This window comes from Equus asinus, chromosome 22, assembly GCF_041296235.1.
Source record: "Equus asinus isolate D_3611 breed Donkey chromosome 22, EquAss-T2T_v2, whole genome shotgun sequence".
NCBI classification, from domain to species: Eukaryota; Metazoa; Chordata; class Mammalia; order Perissodactyla; family Equidae; genus Equus; species Equus asinus.
This window is the reverse complement of record NC_091811.1, coordinates 25,824,079-25,843,226: the sequence shown is the minus strand read 5'-3', so window position 1 is coordinate 25,843,226 and position 19,148 is coordinate 25,824,079. Positions and strand designations below refer to the sequence as shown.

Here is a 19,148-nt window from a genome sequence, read left to right as displayed (position 1 = left end):
ATAGATGTTTGCCTTTTACAAGAGGGTGGGTTTGTAAATGCCATGAAATCTAGATTGTATTCACAAGTCTCATCTTCTCTCTTCAAGGTCTCTAAATAACAGGATCTGCTTTAATAAAAAACTCCAAACTCCTCAAACCTTTGCAGGCAGTCAGCAAAGCACACATACATCTGTACTATACAATGTAGCCCTTAATTACATTTCGCCTTGCTTTGTTTCCCATTGTTTTACTTGTCAGCCTCATGTGCTCAAAATAGATCTTAAGCTCCTTGAAGGCAAGAACTCGGCTTTAAACTGCGGCCAGCACATGGGGATGCACGTACCAAGCAAAGGCTGATTTATGGAAAATAAAGCAAGGGTCTTAAATTTCAAACTGCAGCTCCGCCTTGGAGATGCTTTCCGCAGCCCAGCGCGGCCGCCCACCACTGGCACTGTCTCGCTCCCAGCACCCGTTAGCAGCCCTTCCTCATTGCTGTTCCCCACTGCGGCCAGCAGGAGGCGCCACGGACTCGAGTTAAGCCTTTTCCCCCTTTCTACCCCACTGGCCCCCAGCACATGATGTGGGAAGCTGCCTCCGCCAGAGTGAGGGGGTGAAGGAGTTTGGGGGTAGGGTGGGGAGGGGGATGTGGGGAAAGAGGACACGCGCACGCACACACACCCTGGGAGCAGAAACATCTTCCCTAGCTTCGTGGGTTTCTCCTCCCACCAAAGCCAGTGTGTGAGAGGTAGGGGTGTGTGTGTTTGTGTGTGTGTGGGCGGGGGATGGGGGCACGTTTTTGAGTGTGAGACCCAAATCCAGACCAGGCAACCTGTGATCTCCCGCCCTCCCCCCGTCCCCGGTGATTAATACCATTTTTCTTACTCTCCCCCCGCCTCCCCTTCCTCTCCCGCTGCCGTGCGGTTGATCTGCACAGCCTGCCCCCGCCCGCTTCCCCTCCCCCGGCTCCAAGCATCACCAACTGGAATCTGGGCTCCTGCCTCTTCACCCCCCTTTTTTTTTTTTGAGAAAGGAAGGTCCCCCCACCCCCTTTCAAAAACCACTTCCTTCGGCTTCTTCACCTCTAGGAAATCTCGGGGCTTTGCTCTATCGAAAGTGCTCGTCGGGGTGATTTTTGATCACCACAATGCTGAAGTGCTGGCGTCCGAATGCATTTTCTTTTGCTTTGCAAAGAAGAGTCGTGAACTTCAAAATCCCCGAGACGGATTATTAATCCTGCTTTGCAGGGAAGGAAAACCCTCAGTCCCCGGTCACCGGCCACCCCTCTCCGGAGACTCTGCAATCGTGAGGCGCTCAGAGTCGGTACGTAAATAGGCGCTTTGGAGTCTCTTGTCTCAATTTTGGGCTTTGCGGGTGACAGGAAGATAAAGGGTCGAAGCAGGGGAACCGTTAACCAACCTGGTATTAGGTAAAGCTCTTAAATCCAGCAGAAGCCAGCACTTGCTAATTTGGACGTGGCTTTTTTTAAAAAGGTTTTTTTTAGGGCGAAGGGGTAGGGCTCTCCCCGGTCTTCGGGGGGATTGATCCCCTCCCGGAGCAGGGAGGCTGGGCATGGGTGCCCCGGGCCGGACCCACGCTCCGCGACCATCCGTCCAATCGACACGTTGCAGGTGAAGCCCCGTGCGCTGCACATCAGCGCGGAGGCGGCGTGAGTGTGCGCGGGGGTGAGTGTGCGCGGGGGTGAGTGTGAGTGCGCGCGCGGGGGCGCGTGCGCGTCGGGGGCGTGTGTGTGCGCGCGCGTGTCAGTGTGCCCCTTCCAAGAAATGCCCAGTGTGCACCCGGTGCACAATCAGAACCCATTCAGCACCAGCGCGGGGTGGGAGGAGGCGCTGCTGCTGGAGGAGATGGGGAGAGCGAGACAGACATGTCAGCAGCAATGCAGATGGGGCTGGGGGCCGCACTTGCTGGCGAGTTAAGTGGGGATTGGGTTTCTGCGTGTGTGTGAGTGTGTGTTGCTATATGGTGCCGCTTCTCCCTCCCATCCTCCTTCCTTCCCACTTCCCTCCTTCGCTCCCTCCCTCCCTCGCTCTTCTCCCATTCAGGTTGGCTTTCCCACCTCTCATCCATGCCTGTCCCAGGAATGGTATAGCCAGACCTTTTCTGAATTATTTATAGACCGGTGCCAGCTGTTTTCAATTCCTCTCGTGTGCACTCTGTGGGAAATGCGGGGTTTCCTCCCCCTTTTCCTTAAAACGAATTGATATCTTTTTCGGAATGCATTTTTCTCACCCTCCGGGGACACTCGAACCAAACCCTGACCGCGTCTTTTTCCCCCTTAGGAAGGGGACGCTTTGGGAATGACCATGCTCCACGGAGGGACAGAGCCGGCCCACAGCTTCTCCACACAGAGCCTCCTCCACTAAAGCTCCAAAAAATCAAAAACCGTAATTGCCAGAAGAATCATTAAAAAATATAGTCCAGCCACTAACCTCACATGCAAACGGAATAATTACTCTGGATTCTGCATTGTGAGCTGCTCTCCATACCCTGAATTACCTTTGAATTCAATCTTTTCTTTCCTTTGAATTTGCATCTCTTCAAGACACAAGATTAAAACAAAACTCACGCTAAATTGGATTTTAAATTACCTTCCTTTCATTTATCCTCCGTCTTTCTTATGTGGATATGCAAGCGAGAAGAGGAGACTGGACATTCCCAACATGCTCACTCCCTTAATCTGTCCGTCTAGAGGTTTGGCTTCTACAAAGCAAGGTAGGGCAAATTCGATTTCATTTTCTTCTCACCTGGGGTTGGGATTCCTTGTTTATCTCTCTCTTCAAGTCCCTCAAATGGGTTTTTTTTTGGGGGGGGGGAGAAAAGGTAACAAGATATTAAAATAATGCTATTTTGGGAAAAAGGCTTATTACAAAGGAGGAAATCTCCCATGTTATTTCTTTTCCTTCCTCAGCAAACAGGTTTTGGGCTTTTTGCAGGGGGTGAGGGGGGATGTATGTAACGGCAGAAGATGTTGCATGGCATGAGGGATGATATGTGTGCAGACAGCTGGGAGACCTGTGTGATTTTCGAGTTAAATTGCATTTTATTCACTCAGAGCTAAAGCTCTGATTTTTATGGGAATCCAGAATTTTTTTTTTTTTTCAGGCTGGCTTTTCCCCCTTGCCACTTCCACGCCTCTCTCTCTATCTCCTGCCTCTGCCTTCCTGGTCATCATTTCTATACCTTTAAAAAATGAAAATAATGATTGAGATTACTGTGGTCGGTGCCCCGAAGTCCACTTGCTGTCTAAAGGGTTGACCCAGGGCCCAGAGATCCCGGGAGGCCTACTGCAGAGGGACAGGTCCCGGTGGGGAATCAGGCTGGTGTAGGAACACCTGGATTTGAAGGATGCTGCAGGTTAACAGGACTTAAATCTTCAGCTTGGAAAGAAGGAATTCTGTCAATATTCTGCTTTTAATTTGTATCTTTTGTGTGTGCTATTATTTTTGAGCTGTAAATTTCTCCTTCTGTCTACACATCTATTTATACCCACACATCCTCCAAGCAAACTGTTACTTCCACACTCTTGCAAAATGGCTATCTTGCAGAGTTCTAAAATGCTGTGCATGTGGAAGGGGTGCAGAATTCGACACGTGAGTCTTTGTGTTAAACAAAGAGATGTGCCGTTTGCCTGTGTTGGTCTTGTACCCTCAAAATCGAATTCATACTTTAATTTTTTCCCCCTCTCATCAATTTTTACAATATTTGAAATGCGGTTAGGCAGTATTTTCATGTACTTGAAAAGAGAAATAGCAGGAGAAATGGAAAAGACTTAGCTAATGACTCTTCAGCTAGTCACTCATGAAATCCAAGACAACTCCTGAGGAAATCCAAATATCCACCGGCTGGAGGGCCATGATAGTGAGCTGGCTGCTCCTCTCCTTAGTCCACTGACCATATATCCCCAAACTCTGAAGGCGCCCAAATGCGGGAATCAGGTTGAGAGAAAGCTCTTCAAAATAATGTAGCAGGATCATTAGCATCAATAGTCCTTCTGAAAGGAATCTCCCCCCAAATCTTTTTTCCTGGCATTTTTTTAGAACAATACTTTAAAATAATCCAAAATACTAAAGGAATGTGGGAGAAGTAGTGGAAGGTCCTTGTCATTCCACAGTAGAAGATAGTTCTTCATTGTCCAGAGAGGATGGATATAATTCAAATTCCCTACCCCCCTCCCCCAGGTTTCATTCTTTTGAGCATTTATTGCTTAAATGGTAATCGGCAACCATGGTGTCAGCCAAGTGAGAGGGTGGGATCCCACTTTCAACCATGTTCTCACCATGTCTACAAATAACTGAGGTTATCTGATGTGTGCTCACCTTAGAGACACCTGAGCTGGCTCCCCATCTGCTTCTACTCCTTCAAGTGGAAAGATGAACTCTTAATTTTACTTCAAAATAGAACCGAGGTAGGGATGAGAAAAGCGGCTCCGTATGCGATGATCTCATACGTACAGATGAGCAAGGTGAGGTGGGTATTGGAGGGCATATGACCCCTTTGCATTCCTGGTGCCTATGACACTGCTCTACACCAAGTGGTCTTTCATGTTTTGTTTATTGGGGATGAGGTTGACAGGAGGCCTTTTGAAAGGGTCTCAGGCACATTCACCTTGAATGCTAGTGGGATTAGGCCAGGTTCTAGGCCATCATCATTAGTTGGCCCTAAGACTAGGCAAAGGACAAGAGGTTTAAAGGGGAGTGTGCTGAGGAAGAGGAGGACTGGGCAGTCGAAAGCTACAAAGAGAAAAGAGAGGAATTCCAACTGGAAAGGGCTTGCTGGGATTCAAGGAAGAATCGCCACAGGTGGTCTGTACCTTTTCCACATCCAAAGCCCTTTTGGAGATCCTGGTGAGGACGCAGGTGTTCCCTGTCTTCGTGAGCAGATTCCGTGAGGCTGTGACTCAGTGGTGTTCTGGGCTGTCTTGGAGCCATTGTTCTCTCCTCTTTTTTTCCTCACAGCACAAAGAGCTGACTGGGTTCTATTTTGTCTTCCGTCCTTCTGCCACCCCCTAACCCCTTACAATGTGGGTTACCTGGGAAAGAAATGTGGCTCCTGGTGGGAGGAAGAGCAAATTTAATTTCAATCAAGGATCCTTCATGATGTACAATTAAGAAAAAAACTAATGGGAAATAAAGACTTCCCAGGAAGGGTGTTAGATTGGAGATTTCAAGGGAAGCAGAACAACATGGTTGTCTTCTGTCCGTGTGTTTCAGGTGTAGCAAAGCATGATGGATCTGTGAACACAGAATGATATGGCAGCTTAGAGATAGATCTTAACTTGCAAGGAGAGGAGCAGGGTGTGCCCCTAGATTGTCTAATTTCTTGTCTTCATAGATTCCATCCCCAGGAAGCCTGTCTGTCTGAAGAGTCTTGCTTTGCCACTGCATGTGTGTAATTTATGGCAGGGGTAGATGCAGGCAAAGAGAATAAGTCAGGAGGCAGAATGAAGGAAAAGGAGGAGGAAGAAAAAAATTCCACTAGTCACTACTTTGCACACCCAGTGCCTTTCTTTTAGGCTGAGCAAGAAGAGCGACTTCCTCTGGCGAAGGGATAAACAGCAGGTACCTTGATTTTGTATTCCTGCTTCACCTCCAGAAAGATGGCTTCAGAACCTTGATGGTCTTCCTTCCTGGGTTCGTGTACACCCACCCAGCCTTGTGTGGGGAGGGGCAGTGGGCACCTTGGAGGTGGACACATGGTTTGAAATTGGTTGGTGGGATGAGTGGTGCTTGACAGGGAGAAACAGGACTGAGCTGATCCAGCCCTTGGGCACATCCTCATTACCTTGTAAAACGTTGTCCCATCTCTTCCATAAATTTGATGAACCCGGGATGCTGGGGGTTTTTTCCTCCTATTTTCTTGTTCCAGAATATGAAAATGAAGGTGACATGTCCACCACTACTGACAAGTTAAAGCAAACATTTAGTTAATATTTATGGACTATGAAATATAGAAGGAGGCAGGAGAAAGGACAGGATATATGTGAAGAAACCATAGCAAAAAAATCAGCCCATAGAAGCCAGGGTGGGTCTCACCATTCTGAAGGTTGGAAAACTATTGTTCTGAACAATAGCCTTCTTTCCTTAATAATGAAGACTGTAAGTTGTTGGGGTCAGGAGTGGATAAGCTCCTTTTTCTCTCTGCCATTCTATGCCCTCCTTAAGAATTCTAGAAATTTCTTCCTTTCAGTAAACTACATTTTCAGTCTCTGCTGCTGTGCATATAGTCGGATACTAGCATCGTCTGTCTCTATAAATAAATATGGATCAAAAGAGTTACTGGTCTAATGAATTGCTCACATTTATTAAAGTGCATCCCCTCTTTGCAACCACAAGAAGAAATCTCCAGGGAGAATAGATTAGTAGTTGAATTGATATTATCTTTCAGAAGGATGCAGAAGACAGAAGAACAGAATGCAGTGGGAATGAAGGAGCAGACATAACTCAGAGGAGGTGGGTTTCTGAAATTGACCTGTGGCTGTTAATGGTATGTCTGTGGCCATTACACAAGATCTATTGTGTGGATGAGTTCTTGGGGTTTTGTGAACCCAGAGAGGTGTGTTCAGGAACCTTTGGTTGGTTCTTGGATGCTCTCCAGCCACCTTATTTTTGTCTTTTCACTTTCTAGTGCCTTCAGCTGAGGCTGGCAGAGAAGAGACCTAGTACATATGTTGACTCTTGCTGAAATCCTCCATGACTGCCCCAAGCAGAGTGATTGCTCTGCCTTCTGTGCATCACCAATGCTTGCTCATGGTTATTTGTACACTTTATCCTAATTTTGTTTATATGCCTTGTTTCCCTAAGAAGTTTGTGAGCTCCTTGAGGACAGGGTGGGATGTCTATTCATTTTAGAATCCTTTGTACTTAGCATAGTGACTGGCACATAATAGATACTTGAAAAAATATTAAATGAATGGAGAGAGGAAGTGAAATAATTAGTGAATGATGCTATTTGTTGTTTGTTCTGGTGGGTATAGGAATGGCTTGAAGTTATGATGTTTGATGAGATTAAGAGTATCAGAGCTCTATGACACTTTAGAAAGCATCTACTGTGACTTTCTCCTTTAATGGATGGAGAAACTGAGATCCAGGGACATTAAGTGATTTGCTTAAGGTTGTGTAGCTGCTTAGTGTCAGTGCTTTGTGCACCATACCATTGACTAGAGGGAGATGTGGAGGTTATCTATGGATTTCAAATGTCTACATCATTGTGCCTCAAACTTTACATAGGAATCACCTGGGGATCTTGTTAAAATGTATGTTCTGATTCAGTAGGTCTGGGGTGTGTACCTGAGGTTCTGCATTTCTAACAATCTTCCAGTTGATGTCAAATATGCTGGACCATGCATCATTGGTCTACATCATTCCTGAATCTAATTCTATATCTTGGTTAACTGGCAGTTTCACATATATATTCTACTTTTGGGGTTTCTAGCATTTCTGCTTTATTCTTAAAAACAAAAGAAGAAAAACCAGAAAGGGACCTATGCGTTTAAGTTCACTCATCTCCTCTCTTCCAGCTCTCTTTCACCCGTGTATATCTTTTGCCTCTTTCCCTTTCATTTTCTATGCATTCTTATTCTGGTCCTTCTCATAATTGCTTCTTCTCTTTATTTTTATGTTCTCCTGCATCTGAGTTTATCTATTTATTAATGTTTCTTAGTCTCTTCTCTTTCACACTATCTCTTCTTTTAACTTTATTTATTTTTATGTCTTTAGCTCTACTCAATGATTCAACAGACATTTGTTAAGAACCAATATTTGTCAAGCATTGTGTTATGAAAAAGAATTAGCTCTGGTCTTTACCTTCCAGTAGCTCATGATTTAACAAGGGAAATGTGTAAAGAGATCACCGTACCCTTAGGTAAGATCTATAAAGGAAAGAAGCCTGGGAGAATGAGGTGGGCTTTGTGGAGGGATTGACATTTAATCTATGTATTTAAGAATAAATAGGAGTTTTTAGGAGAATGAGAGAATGGTCATTTTAGGAAGATGGAGAGGGAAGTTGGTGTAAAGGGGCAAGCCCCTTCCTGGCATCCCTTACCTTGGAGAGAAGAGCAGCACAGGAATGTGCTGGTTCATTCATTAGGATTTTCAGATTCTAAACGATGAGGCCAGAGAGTAAAGTCAGGGTCTTCTGAAAAGGAGAGGGCAGAGGTTCTAACTTCTGCTTTATGATTCTACACTTAATGAATCCTAGCCCTGTTTATTAGGTTTGCCTCTAGAGTGAGCAAATGATACAATTTTCATCTTAGACCACTGGATTGCAACTAACTTTGTTGATGGCTATTATAAAGAAAAGGACAGCTGTTAGTTGGTTTGTAGCCAAGGAGAGAGCTGGATCCTAGCCCAGGCCAAGCTGCTCGGAATGAAGGGCCAGCCTAGCCCTGTGTTTCTAGAGTGTGGGGTAGAGAGGTGCCTTGCCATTCAGACACTGGCTGCTTTCGGTAATGGCAAAGGGGAGTGATGGAAGAAGAGGGGCTCAGTTATTCCTAGGGAATTCACAAAATGTTTTCTGGTAGCCTTTTTAGATGGCTTGCATTTTGGAAGTCTTCTTTATGGGGATGCCCAGGTGTAGAAACATGGGAAGACACCTTCAGCCATTGCTTGATTAAACAGTAGCATTGGTGCCTAAGGGAAGATGGATTTGAAATGCATGCTCCTCTAAATTTTATTTGCATCTTTTTCTGCTCCTCATCCTTTTAGTCTTCTTTCCCCACTTTCATCATTTCTTCATATATTGTGGTATATATTTCTCCACTTTCATCATTTCTCTGTATATTGTAGTGTTTCATTAGCAAAAGGAACCTGAGCTCAGCCTCAAGACTTTTTAAAGATCCACCACATATAAGAGATTATCTTGAGTCTGAATGTATGTGGAGAAGAAAAAGTCACCACTGGCTGAATTAAGGGACATTCATTCCAAGGTGACTTGTGGGGGAAGGTGGTGGACACATAGTGACAAGGCTGTGCCTAGAAGGACGGGGATCAGGGAGAAGATGGAGAAGCAAGGCCAGACCTGTGGAAGTGGCTGACCTGGAAGGAAAGCGAAGCTACAGGCTTCGACCCTGCTTGGAGTCATGGGGAGGGTAATGTCTGTAGTGGAGAGCTTCCTAGATTAGGACAATTTAGGGTTTCAACTAACTCGTTCGACTCATAAAAGCCACACTATGCTGTACACATGCCATCATCCATGTCTTTGCTCATTGCCTCACTCAGACCCTGAATTTCCTTCTTCAGAAAGAAATGTCAAGTTTAAATTTCTCATTAATCTTTATATAGACCCTCTCAGGGCTTCAACTGGTTAGAATTTCTTAGGAAATCAGATCTTGTTTCTTTTTGAGAGGCGGGACTTAAAAACAATGGCTGGGTAAAGCACTGCGTGGTTAGGAGCAGAGAAGAGGAGAGTCCTAGAAGAAACCTGAAACTTAGGTGACTTCTTTAATCATTTTCCCAAACCTAATTGCACTCTGTGAAAATGCCCAGACTTTCTGAAGCTATCCTCGCACTTTCTAGGGGCCTTAGTCTGGTCTCTCAGCTACCACAGTAGCTGGTGTCTTTGGATTAGAGATCAGTATATTCTGTGTGTATCCAAATACACACAAATCACATGCACCACACACGCTAGCCTTGTATATGTATGAAGATGTTTGTGCAGTGACTTGCCTACCAAATACAGTAGTCGAAAATAATCTTAAATGCTTTACATGTGTTTGTGCAGTTTAGGTACAGAAATGCATGTGTGTGACATGGGATAATAAGAATATTTAAGCTGACAGGCACCTTGAAGATTATCTATCCTCTTCCACAACCACCATCTTAAAGCTGTGAAAATAGTTCTAAGGTTAGCCACATTATCTAAAGCCACATACATGTGGCTGAGCCATGTCCACTGGATCTCCTTTCAGTGCTTTCCCCTCCACTGCCTTGCCCCTGGTCCCCTTGGAATGCATGCCCCTTACGTCATCCAGTGGGGGGCATTTGCTCATTCACATACCTTCAGAGCCCAGAGTACTCCCTTGATATGTAGTGCATCTTTAAAAATGTTGTTTTCCCAGGAGACCCGGTAACTGCCTAAACCATAATGGAAGAGGTGGTGGTCCTGGGACTCAGGAGCTCCCTTCTGCTTCTGCTTGTGCTATTTTACTTGGTGGCCATGCACAAGTCATTGACCCTGGGCCTTGATTTTCTCGTTTCTGAAACAGTGACACGGGCTAAAGTAGTGTCCCATAACCCCATTCAACAACAAAATCACCGGCAGAGCTTCAACAAAAATCAATACGAAAAACTAAACAACAGCAGCAAAAACCAATGATGTCCATACCTAGGCCATACCCCAAACAGTTAAATTAAAATCTCCGAGAGGAATCCAGGCAGTGGTCATTTAAAAACATCCCCCAGAGGATTCTAATCTGCGGCCATATTTGAGCACCACTGGGCAGTGATTGAGAAGGCACCTTTGAGTTCTAGATATCATGCGATCCCAGCATTTTAACATGTAACGTGAGACCCTATCACTGTTAAACTGTGACTAGCAGAGGGTCCCTGAGCCAGAGGTCAAAAGAAGTGGTTGGAACATGAGGGGATTTAGTGTATAGACTGCACGCAGGAAGTGGAACTCGTGTTGAATTAAGAGCAGAGCTGTATTTACCCTGTTCCCAAGCTCTCTCCACAGTGACACAGGCCTGGTGTGGAAAGTTAGGAAAGTTAGAGAGCTGCTTTCCCTGACACCCTTGAAACAGGTGTGGCTGTGAAATAGGGCGAGCAGCCCTTGGTTCTGCAAACATCCTCTGTTCCACTTAGTTTTTAGTGAGGGTGCCCCATTTCTTGTTTCAGAGAGAAAGCCTCATTTCACTCCTTTGTAACACTGTAAATGTAGGAAAACTATTAATAAATGGGGCTGGATAAGCAGACCCTGATTGACTGGTGAGGGGTGTGAATGGTGCAATTATCTTGGTGCTGGTTGGAATGTACTAGCCATGTTGCCCTCCCTCTCAGTGCCTGAAGTAGAATATTAAAGGCACGAAGAGGAGGAAGAGAGGAGGAGGCATTAAGCTTCTTTCTTCTCTAACTGTAACTTTAATCACTGATTATTACACTGGTTAGGTTAATAGTTTTCTCACATCCTTCCTTTTTAGCTCCCTCCCTTCCCCATTTTAGAATAAATGTGAACCTCAGTCTACAGAGGTGAGAAAAAAAGCAGATTTATGGATCTGTGTCCCTTTAAAAAGACAAACCGTAAGAGAGTAAAATTACTAGTTCTTTTTTGGACCTCTGCTAATAGCGGTTGGGGATGTGAGAGAAAGGTTATGAGTGTAGTTTGGACTCTCGGTGGTGTTTGGTGGGATATGCAGAGGTGTAAGGCACTGAATATTGAGGAGAAACCTAAGAAGTGTACTCATTGATCTGAATTTCCAGATATCGGTTGGTGGGCCCTATGTATGCAAAACATCCAACCCATTAAGATCCTTTTCCCTTGGATTTGTTGCCAGGCAGAAATGCTTTATCCATGAGTTCTGTTTGGCCAGAACTGATATCTTCAGAGTTCATAGCTCTCCTTTTTATCACCTTGTTAGGAACTCGAGGGTTGTTTCTGGGCTTAAGGGGAAAAGGAAAAATTTCCTTGTCTGGTCCTGTTTACATCTGTATCCTGGTTTTCCTTCAGCTCGTAGAGGAAGAAGGGCTGCAGAAGAAATCCTGCCCTAGCCAAATAAATACAGGTGTTCAGATTTGGAAGGTCTTTTTTGGGTAGGAGAATGTTGACCCCTTGGATCTTTGGAAAAAAAGTGCTGAATGGGTTTTCTTAGAGCCTGAATGTAGAAGAGAAATCACTTTTGTTGATTAATTTGTCATTTTTTCATGAGAACAAGATTCATGCTTTGTGTCACTATGTCCTCAGTGCTTGGAGAATACTCTGCACACAGGCTGTGCTCAGAAAATGCGAGTTGTCGATACAGATGATAATGGAAATGAATGTGCATTGAGGATAAAGTTGACATATTTATGCCTTTTATGTTTACATTTCCTTGCCGTCCAAATGCTTCTTGATGCTTTGGGTGAATTTTACTAGAGTTGAATAGGTGAGAGTGTCTTTAGTGCTAGCCACAGGCCGACAGAATGACAATATACCCACTTCTTGGAGCTTCATTTTACATTGTGTTCAATAAGGATATTTTCTCAAAAGCTCTCACTCATCTCTAATTATGTTTTTCCCCTTTCCGTCAAATTCCGTGTAAAAACTGTCCATTCCTCAAGGTCCATCTCAAAGGCTGTCTCACCCATGAAGTCTTGCTTGATTTTCCCAACTAGAAATAACCTCTCCCAAGCTGTTTGTTCACATACCATTTTTATTTTTTCCTCTGTTTGTAGCACTTTTTTTAATGTTGGCTTTTGGGATAAGTACCTTGAGGGCTTCTTCATCTGGTGTCACCCAATCACCTTCACCACGCTGGGCTTTCTGGAATAAATAAGATCATGGTTACTCACCTCTCAACCTCTCCTTTGTATTCTGTACCTATTTACAAAGATGCTGTGATTTCAACATAAAATTCAAGGTTGGCTCTAAAACTTATGAATGACCTTTCGGTCACCGTAGCAGGGAAACTAGTTTATGGATAAATCTGCATTTATGCGACTAAAACAGAGTTTAGGGAAGGGAGTGAGAAGGTCTTGGAATTAGGTAGCCAGAATTTATAGATCATTTTAGAGATAAATGGTGAAATGAAACTGCTAAGAGTTATTGCTGTCAGTCCAAATATAATAGTTATGCAAAAGGAATTGCCTCACCTTTGCTTGAGACAACTTCCTCTTGAAATTGGGCCTTGAATTGGCAACAGATATCTGTGGTGTGCCCATTATATCCTGGGCTGTGTTAACCTATGTTATCTCATTTCATCCTTACCACAAGGCTGACATTATTATTTCTGTTTCTCAGATGAACAGAGTGAGGACTAGAGAGCTCAAGGTCACACAGCTGCAAGCAGCAAGCCAGGATTCCAGTTTATGTCCTCTGATTCTAACTTCTGGTTCTTTAAATTATATAGAGCTGCCTCCACGTAAAAGAAGATAAGGGTTTATGTCGAGTGTAGAGGAACCTGTAAATACCACGTACTTTGAAACTTCAGCTAAAGTGACTTTTTTCTAGATCCGTTCTCTTTGGGCTTTGCTTTTGGCAAAGGGCAATGTTGCTTTCAAATGGAAAAATAGATCTCTACAAAATAATAATAGTAAAAAATTTCTAGACCTTAATTTAATTCAGTGAGGACAAAAGGTGAGAAATTCAGGGCACTGCTAATCAGCCTCTCTTTTATTTCACATGACAGTGGAGTCTTGGGCACCATCTTCTTAGCCTATTCCAACCATTTTGTAAATGTACTTCACCTCCAAACTTGAAGACTCTACTTCCTTTAAGAGGAAACAATCCTCTTCTCTCTGCTCACTTAATCTTGGGCATTCTGAAGATTACCCATTTTCTTGTACCTGTTTCTTTCTCAAACTCATTTGTAAATTACTATAGTGGAGACTAATGGTTAGGGTAAGAGAATGTCAGTCAGGACTACTGCTTTGTTGTGGGGTTTTTATTATTAACAGGAATCCTTATTGGTGTTCTATGCTGTATTCTCACTTCATTCCAAAAAGGACATGAGGGAGCTGGTTTTGTTTCAAATATCTGCATCAACTATTGACTCAGAGGGCAGTTTTATATAAAATAAACATATAATATAAAGGTTACATTTCCTATGTTTTAATTTTTCTATCTAAAAAGAGGCTATCTCTCGGTGCCTCATAGATTTCTGGTGCCTTAGCTTTACAACATGCATATTTTAAACTACTTTTCAGTAATTTGAGGCAAAGTGCTATGTGAGGGAGCAGCACTTGGCAAAGGGCCAGGAGACCAGGTCCCGTCGCAGCCCCGCCTGGGCTCCGTGTGATGCAGGCAAGTTAGACAACCTCACAGAACTGACGTCCTCATCTCTAACATGAGGTCTTTATGGAGACAATTATTGTGTTGTGGTTTAAATGAGGAAACATAAAAAATCCCCTCAAACCATAAATTTAATATACACACACACAATATTATCATTAATAACTCCATCCTGCTCAAAATAACAGCTTCTCAGTGGCCTTCAGTTCAAACATCCACTCCCAGTGGGCAAGAGAATCAAAAATATGTGCTGGGGAAGACTGGCAGCAGTGGCAAAATCACCAGTGTTCCGAACGCAGAGCGGCACCAAGGCATTGTGACCTGTGGTTTTAATCTTTGGTCTGTCTCCTTCTCAGGTTCTCTTTCACAGTATTTATCTAGAAAACTAGATAAATACTTGCCAGAAAGGACAGCAAGACTAATCTTTCTAGCTTTATGTATGGAACTATTTTTTCCAGGCTTATCTTTCATCTTTACGTGATTCAAGAAGAGTAGAGATGGAGATGGCGACACCAGCCGATGAAAAGGATAATGGGAAAGGCTGTTTCACAATCACGGCCTTTGGTCATGTCTCTTGCTCTGTCTGCGGTGCCCTCCCCACCTTACCTCACCTGCTTCACTCCTATTCTGCCTTCAAGATTCAGCTCAGGGATCTCCTGCTCTTCCTGAGTCCAGGTCTTCCTGGTCCCCCCAGGCTGGAGTCACTGCCCTCGTCATGCGCCCATAGCCCTTGGGTTTGAAATGACTCTTGCTGTGTCTCTATCCCGCCCACCCAAGGACATGAATTTCTAAAGGGCAGAAGCAGCCTCCACTCTCTATCCCACGTGTGCCTAACAGAGTGCTGGCACACAGTGGACACGTCATAAATAGCTGCTCACATGGTGTGAGTGCCTGTAGGCCCTGCGCTCAGTGCTTTATGTGCGTTAATGAATTTAACAGTCCCAGCCACTCTAGGAGGTAAGTATAATTACTATCTGCATTTTATGGATGAGGATACTGAGGCACGAAGAAGTTAAAACTTGCTTAGCTCGAGTGGCAGAGGCAGGATTCAAACCCAGCCATCTAGCTGAGCTCACACTCATAAGCTTTATGCTCTGCAGCTTTGTAGTAAATTTTTATGCATGACTTGAATGGTCAGAGACTTAGAAGAAACATATTGTGTGGCCGGTTCTACATATGAGGATGGTGCAGGGAAGAGAAGAGAGTGCACAGCAGGATTAGAAGGGTGGTTAGGACTTGGATTTTTATGAATATTTGTGGACCTCATTCTCCTGATATGCTCATTACATATAGGACACACCCAGAACCATCTTCCAGAAATGCATAGGAATGTGATTAGTGTAATTATTATTGTCGAGTTTTGCAGAGGATAAAGTGGGTTGTATTTCCAGCACTTGTACTTCTCAACTGCTTACAGAAATTGGAAAGTCACCTTTCCAATTCTTAAGTTTTCCTGGCCACCATCTCCTCCAGTGACACTTCAGGGAGGCTGGGGGCCTACTGGCCATACTCCTCCATTCTTTCTTCCTGCATCTAACATGGTGGCAGGTGCAGAAAACAGTGGTTGAGAACAAGATCTCAGGAGTCAGACAGTCAGGGTCTCTGTTCTGCCCCTTATTAGTTTACTGGGAAAATGTCTTCACTTCTCTGTACCCCCAGATTCCTCATCTATAAGATGAGGTAATAATTATTCTGACCTTTCAGTTATTGTGAGAATTAAGTGAGTTATTTCAATTTGAACAGTAGTTGTCACAGAGTAAGCATCCAATAAGTATTAACTACTATGATGGCCCCTGGTCCCAACCTAGTCAAAACCAGTTTGGGTGGCAAAGGTGTAATGCAAAGTTGTCCCATGTATGGGGCAGTCGTTTATGAACTAGAGGCTTCCAGATAAAGACTGGCATTAACTTCTTTGAGTAGCTCATCAATTCATAGCTGGCAAAAGAAGAAAGTATGGCCGAGAGCTGACATGTTCCTAGAATATTGAGAGAACATGAATTCTTAGTACAAAAAAAATGCAGAAGATGCCTACAAATAGGAGCCAATTAATTAAGGGTTTAAAGGTTGAAGTGAGTTTTGGGCAAAGTGACCATGAACTGATTAAACATGGGATAAAATGAGAAGCTGTAAGGCAACCTGCAACAAACAAACAAACAAACATTTTGAGAAAGAAAGAAAAATTTTCAGTGAAAGAAGGTAACAGAGACAAAGACAAACCAACCTGGATGTAATAATAACCATCACTTACATTTCTGGAGAGCTTTATCATTTACCAAGGGCTTTCTCATATATTTTCTTCCCAACACGTTTTTTGATCTTCCCAAGAACCTACTAGGAGGGATTCTGGGCAGGAACTATTATCCTTGTTTCACAAATGAGGAATTGAGGTACAAAGTGCTCTAGTGATTGTCCAAAATTGTATAGTCAAGAAGAAGAAGCAGATGGAACTTAGTCCCAGCTTTTCTGAATCCCAGGTCTAGGGCTCACTCTTCTCTGTGTAGGCCTTGGGAGAGCCAAGAAGAGGAACTTGTTACCTTGGGGGAGAAAGCGTGGAGGAACCCTTTTGGATAAACAAAGAATTTACTCTGAAAAGAAAAATGACTTTGGTGGGCAGGTGAGCAAATTTAGAACTAGTAAAGTTTATGAAACCTGAAAAGGCAAGGTCAACATATTATGCAAAAGAGATATGGGTTTTGCGCAAAAGAATTATTATTTTACTTCTCTATATTTCTTTACTTCCCAAAATTTACACAATAAAGTGCATTATTTTCATCTTCAGAAAAGATGAGACAGGAAATAAAAAAAGAAGTTTAATTATATCAGGCATTAGATAAAAGTAAAGGGGTAAAAGTCATCTCCATCAGGGCAAGAGGTATACCCTTACTGTCTTAGAAATATAACTGGGAACTGGTTGCTAATGTACAATCGCATACGTGTGTGTATAATCCGGATTCTGGTGTGGGTTAGGGAACAAAAAACCACGTTAAAATTGGAGAGGATTTTAAAACATTAATTAAGAGTCTAGTCAATAACCTCAGGTCTTCATGACAGATTCTAAAATGCCTCTCACAAGGAAGTGGTCACTGCAGGGCCAAAGGCTGCCATTTGAGAAAATCACAGAGGACTGGAAAGATATCTGAGGGCCAGCTTATAACCCTTTATAAAAACAGATGATGGCTGGAAATTACAAACTCACAAGCATAAATGTTAAATTGGAAAAATATTGAACCTAATAGTCAGTTACCAACACCTTGCAGAGACCAGGGCATAGTAACCATCAAAATGGCTTTTTAAAGAACAAAGCCTATTAGATCAGTGGTTTTGTGAGAAGGCCAGGCTTGGCAGGCTGTAGGAAACAGATACATGTAATTAAGAAAAAGTAATGAAAGTTTTAGATCTGACTTCCCCTGAGATTCTACCTTTTAAACAGGGAAAATGGAGTGGGTTAAATAGTTGGTGCTCAAAATGGAGCAATGGGCAGTGGCTGGTGGCTAGGGTGATGCCATGGAAGTGTGATTGGTTCTTATGTGGGGGGAGCTTGAACTCAGCCTCTATTAACATTCCCGACAAGGTGGGGACAGTGAAGTACTAGCCTGCCTCTCATGTCTGAACTGAGGAAGGGCTGTGCTCCTGTCTGGGGGGTGAGGAGGTGTTCTGCCAGATTGGCTTTGCAGCCGTGGGACACAGGAATAGCCCATTACAGCCTCTGCAGGCCATGCTGCCACATCTGTGCCTTGCTCCCTGCTTTATCTTTGGCACCCCTCCCGCTCCTGATCCACACATGCATGTGATCAGCGATTCCTAAAATGTGTGCTCGCTTTTATGCACACTCCAGAAATTGCACACAGAGTATTAGGGGGCCATCCATGGCCGCCAGGTTAAGAACCCTTGCTCGAGACTGTGTGTCTGGGGCACACCCTGGTGGATATTCCTCCAGTTCTTTGTCCCTGGAAGGTAGGCACCGTGGGGAAGGATTTTCCTTGAGACCCCAACTCCTTAGTTCTTCCAGGATTAGCCAGCCTCATGGATTCATTTACAGAATGTTTATGAAGGCTTGTGGCCAAGCGCAGGGCTCCAGGCTCTCTTTGCTGTGGAATCAGGCATTGTGCCTGTCATCTGAGAGCTGACAGACCAGGAGCTGAGACTTGAGCAAAAATGGCTGGAGAAGGAGGCAGAATTGAAGTGTCTGTAAGGTGGTCTAAACCAAGTGATGGAGGAGCACTGGCCATCTGGCCTAGACGTGAGCAAGCCAGCAGGGCCACCTGGGAGTTGGGGGCTTCAAGTGCTTTGGAAGGGGTGAGTATAATTCAGATGAAACTGGCAGATGGGACACTAGCTTTATTACTCTCCCTACTACGTCATCCCTCCCCAGTCTACCCCAACTGGCTTCTTGAGTCTTGTCTGAGGCCCTGAGAACAAATTCGAACCCAAGATGAATTCTCCTTTGGGACCCCAGAGTGAGGATTTCTTAAGATTTCTGGTAGGATTCCCCGCCCTCCCAACAGAGTGGACATTATGGAGATAATCTTTTTGGATTCCCTCCTTACCCCTCTCACAATGGGAGCTTCATCTCTATTTTCTATTGGGTGTCAGGCAATGCCTTTCCAGGATGCATCAGTGCCAGTATCCTCAGGATTTCTAGGCTGGAACTGCTGTGGCTTTTAAACCAAGGCAAACCTAGATTTTGAATAGCGTAAGTCTGGAGGTAAAGGCTGAAGCTCTATTATCACTGTCCAGAGAAGCAGCCTGTGAGAATCGAGAGCCAGGTCTTTGATGTCAAAGGAATTTGAGTTCAGAATCTCGAATTTGCCTCTCGCCAATGAGTGACCTTGGGTAAGGCATTTTATTTTTTGGCCCTCGCTTTCCTCTTCTGTAAAATGTGGGTTATGTGAAGGTCAGATGAGGTAAAGTATATAAAGTGCCTGGAACTTAGCTCCCTTACCTCTCCCATCCACATCCTATGAGCAATGCTGGCAAGTTCTCAGGAGAACAGGAAAAGGAAAAAGTGATGGTCCTTGCCGCCCTCTTCCATCTCCTATTTATCCCACACAAATGCCTACCCCAATCTATCCCTCAGCAGTCCTCCACTATGGCTCTAGAGCCAAGAGGAAAAGAAATATAGACGCTGGACATGTTTGTTTCTATGAGGGAGACAGAGTGAAGCGTGAAATCCAGTGGCCTGAGATCACCTCAGGGAAAGGGGAGTGTTTTGAAATACGTCCTGAAATTA

At 44.1% G+C, this 19,148-nt stretch overlaps 1 protein-coding gene across 3 annotated transcripts in view; it reads left to right on the top strand.

Annotated features, from left to right (window-relative positions):
- The first annotated feature begins 612 nt into the window (after positions 1 to 612).
- GRIN2B (glutamate ionotropic receptor NMDA type subunit 2B) overlaps positions 613 to 19,148 on the top strand; it is a 423,510-nt gene continuing 404,974 nt past the window's right edge. For 2 of the 3 annotated variants that reach the window (XM_070494300.1, XM_070494302.1), the window contains exons 1-3: positions 613 to 725; positions 1,066 to 1,300; positions 2,278 to 2,710. The gene's annotated coding sequence lies outside the window, so the exon portion shown is untranslated. Of the gene's footprint in view, positions 726 to 1,016; positions 1,301 to 2,277; positions 2,711 to 19,148 lie in introns of those variants that run through there. The other variant, XM_070494301.1, reaches the window with a different exon arrangement.